The sequence below is a fragment of the Chenopodium quinoa genome, unplaced genomic scaffold (genome assembly GCF_001683475.1).
Source record: "Chenopodium quinoa cultivar QQ74 unplaced genomic scaffold, ASM168347v1, whole genome shotgun sequence".
Classification (NCBI taxonomy): Eukaryota; Viridiplantae; Streptophyta; class Magnoliopsida; order Caryophyllales; family Amaranthaceae; genus Chenopodium; species Chenopodium quinoa.
In genome coordinates, this window is record NW_018745675.1 from 258017 (window position 1) to 262526 (window position 4510).

Sequence of the window (4510 nt, forward strand, 5' to 3'; positions counted from 1 at the left end):
CAGGACATCAGAAAACCCCGAAACATTTGGCGCCGTCTGTGGGGAGAGTACTTCTGAGATGGCATCCAAGTCTGTACCGACTCTTGAAGAGAGGCGTCCCCTAGACGACCCTCAAGTTCAGTCGGACCATGATACCGAAAGTGAATTTGAAGTTGAAGCTCATACAGCTTCAGACGGGACCCTAAGGGCCCGACGTACCCGTCATACCGAAAGGAGGGAACGGGAACATCTTCAAACAGGAAGCGAGCCAGCAGGCGCACCGCCTGTTCGGCAACAGCCGACTGATGGGTCTGTTCCCATCACAAGGAACGAACTCATGACCTTCATGAGGGACTTCAAGGGAGAGATTCAAGGGTTGATCAACAAGAAGCCGCCTGCTCAAGTCAAGGGTTGATCAACAAGAAGCCGCCTGCTCAAGTCAAGGAGCAGTCGGCCAAGAAACCCTCCACTTCACTGAAGAGGAAGCCAGTTCAAGGGCGAGAGGCGACTCCTCATCCTAAATCTAGGTAGCGGGAGCCACCTGCCCTTGATTTCATAAAATTCCGTTATCCTATAGGAAATAGGAAACATGTTCGTCATATTCAGGCGGACGGGTCGAAGCAAACATTCACATATGCTCGGCTACCGCTAGAGCAGAAGAAGAGTGACCGATTGTCAGAGTCGGCCTCTACTTCAAACTTTCAAGATAGTTTGCGAAATGCCTCGATGAGGCATACTCAGTCGTACCATGAGAGTCAGTCAGGCGGCACCTCCCGTCAGTCCGGCTTTCATAGTGACCAGGCGGTACCAAACTTACCATTTGTGCCGCAACAACAGTATTTTTTGCAGCCACCTCCGTTTGGTGGACCTGCAGTAAAAAACGTCCAACCTATGGACTGGCAGCTACGGTTGCTTAGACTTGGTGAACAGCCGTCGGCCTTCTCCAAGGAAATTACTGAAGCCGCTCAGCCGGCCAAAGTGAAAAATGTACTAGTAGGCGCCTATGACGGCACTACTAACCCAGAAGACCATCTGATGGCATTCACCAACCTGATGTACCTTCAAGGGTTGGATGATCCCACTTGGTGCAAGTGTTTCCCAGCGACTCTCAAAGGAATCGCACAGCAATGGTTCGGCAACCTGCCGACTGGTTGTGTAAATAGCTTCAGGACGCTTGCTTACTTATTTGCCTCCAACTTCGCCATGAACATCCCTGCGAAGAAAACGACCCTTGATTTGGGAACAATTCAGCAGGGCGAGAAGGAGGGGCTTTGTTCTTACATCAGGCGGTTTAACCTGATGAGAATACAGATTCAAGGGTTACCGGATGAGGTAGCTTATACTGACTTTTTCAGAGGTCTCAAAGACGGGTCTACCTTCAAATTTGATTTGCTTCGAAAAAGGGTGGCGACTCTTCAAGAGGCCTTGATTGAAGCAGAAGCCTATATACAGGCGACTGATCTTTGTACGATAAAACAGTCGGACGGGAAAAGGTTCGACAAAAGAGAAGGACGACAGAAACAGTCGTCTAACAAAGATGAGAAAAGAAAAGAGGTCTGGGCGGCTGATTCCTCTAAACAGCCGGCCCAGAAAAAGAAAAAAGAATTCAAACCATACTCCCCAAAGTATGCGTTTAACAAGGATAACCAGTTTATCCTAAAAGAAATCAAGGGACGGATCTCAATTGAGAAGCCGGTCCCCATGAAGGGTTCTGCAAACAACCGGAACCAAGATAAATTCTGTGCTTATCATGATGATGTTGGTCATCACACCATTGACTGCATCAGTCTTATGCGGTATCTAGACCGCCTGACTGAGCAAGGTGATCTTGACGCATATGTCAAGAAATCTACGGGGAACACTTCCTCAAAAAAGCAGTCGGCCAAAAAGCATCAGCAGGCCGACAGCTCTGATACAGATGATGCAGTCGTCTACACCATTGCAGGCGGCTTCTCAGGAGGCGGCCCCACTATTAGGGGCAACAAAGACAATATCAGGCGGTTAGATGTAAATTCCGTTCACCAAGAACGGTCGTCCAAATATTCATTTCCTGAGATTGTCATCACTGAAGAAGATCTAGGAGGGGTAAGGGGGCCGCATGACGACCCTCTCGTTATTGAATGTAAAGTGGCCAACCAGAGAGTTGGCCGAATCCTCATAGATACCGGAAGCTCCTCAGATCTCATCAGTAGCAAATGTCTGTCGAAACTAAAATATCAGACTGATTGCATCCATCCGGCCTCCCACCCTTTAGTAGGGTTTGGAGGATGAGTCGTCCACCCACTGGGACGAGTAGATTTACCCATCCGCCTGGGTGAAAAAGGGGAAGGACGACACATGGTAGTCCGGTTCCTAGTAGTAGAGGAACTCTCGGCCTACAACATGATTCTGGGTCGACCAACCCTGAATAATTCCAAGGCTATTATAATCTCATCTCTTATGTTGCTCAAGTTTGAGAGGGATAATGGAACAGTCGGCTCCCTAAGGGGAGATCATAGGATGGCCCGAGAGTGTTATCTCTCGGATGTCAAGCCCACTGTTATGGCCACTGGGTCAAGCGGTGAAAAAACAGACCTTGACAATGTCAAGGAGAGTGCGCCTGTTCAAGAAGCAGGCGGCAAAAAGAGAAAGGCATCCCAGACAAGGGCCGCAAGAAAAGAAAGAAAATAGCAATCATTGGCAGAGGAGCGGTCGGATGAGTTCCGCCCTCAGCCGGCTGGTGAGCATGCGGACCTTATCTTAGACGACTCACGTCCTGACCAAACAGTCAAAGTTGGGACGACTGCTCTGAGAAACCTTGGTGACGAGTTTCACAAACTCTTGAAAGAATACAAGGACATCTTTGCATTCGAAGTCCATGAAATGCCAGGCATTAGTCCTGATCTGGCGGTACATAAACTGGTTGTGGATCCAAAAAAGAAGCCGGTACGGCAGAAGAAACGGAACCATGGCGAAGAAAGAAGTCAGGCGGCAGCCGCCGAAGTGAAAAAATTACTTGATGCAGGGTTCATTCGGCAATGTTACTTCCCAGACTGGGTTGCAAATGTGGTGCTTGTTAAAAAGCCGAATGGCACCTGGCGAATGTGTGTAGACTACACAGACTTAAACAAGGCGTGCCCCAAAGACAGTTACCCTCTGCCTAAAATTGATAACCTGGTCGACTGAACAGTCGGCCATGCTTTGATGAGTTTTATGGACGCCTATTTTGGTTTCCATCAAATTCCTTTATGGAAGAAAGATCAGGAGAAGACGGCCTTCGTCACTGATCAGGGGTTATACTGTTACACGGTCATGCCGTTTGGTCTTAAGAATGCCCCGGCTACCTTCCAACGAATGATAAACACTGTGTTCTTTGATCAGATTGGGAGAAACGTCGAGGCATACATTGATGATATGATTGTCAAGACTAAACTTCAGAAAGATCATCTGTCGGACCTCCGAGAAACTTTCGCCACACTCAGGCGGCACCATGTCATGCTCAATCCCAAGAAATGTGTATTTGGAGTTGAGTCTGGGAAATTTCTCGGATTCCTTATCAATCAGAGAGGAATAGAGGCGAACCCTGAGAAGGTGCAGGCGGTCATTGACATGCAGTCGCCTCGTACCATCCGAGAGGTTCAGAAGTTAACAGGTTGTCTGGCGGCCTTGGGAAGATTTCTAAGCCGATCAGGCGACAAATGCCTATACTTTTTCCAGGCAATTAAGAAAAAGGCAAGGTTTGAATGGGGGCCGGATGCTGAGGCCGCCTTCCTGAAATTAAAAGTTCACTTGCATTCCTTGCCGAGGCTGGTCAGCCCTTTGCCCAAAGAGGTTCTCTACATGTACCTGGCCGTCTCTGATCATGCGTTAAGCGCTGTTCTCCTTGCTGAAAGGGACGGATGTCAGCTCCCGGTCTACTTTGTCAGTCACGTACTAAAAAATGCCGAGTTGAGGTATCCCCTAGTGGAGAAATTTGGTCTTGCACTCTTCATGGCTGTTAAAAAATTGAAGCCCTACTTTTTGGCACATGCAGTCGTCGTGTATACAGACCAACCTATCAAGCGGCCACTGACCATCATGGAGTCGTCAGGCCGAATGATCAAATGGGCCATAGAAATACAGAGCCTCGAAGTTACTTTCGAGCCTAGAAAAGCAGTGAAGGGGCAAGCCTTTGCTGACTTTATTGTAGAGATGACTCGTCCTCCTGACTCTCAAGTTCCAGACCAAGTATGGAAGGTATATGTGGACGGAAGCTCTACTTCAAATGGTTGTGGAGCAGGCGTCATATGTCAGTCGCCAGAGGGCGACAGGTACGAGTATGCTCTACGCTTCAGTTTTCAGGCTTCAAACAATGAGGCAGAATATGAAGCTTTACTAGCCGGGATCTGCATGTGCAAGGCGGCAGGGGCAAGAAAAATAGACGCCTGTTCCGATTCACAATTGATAGTGAGTCAGTACAATGGCGAATACGAAGCAACCCATCCGGCCATGATCAAGTATTTACAGGCGGTCCGACAAGCAGTCGGCTCCCTTGAGGATTTCCATCTGATCC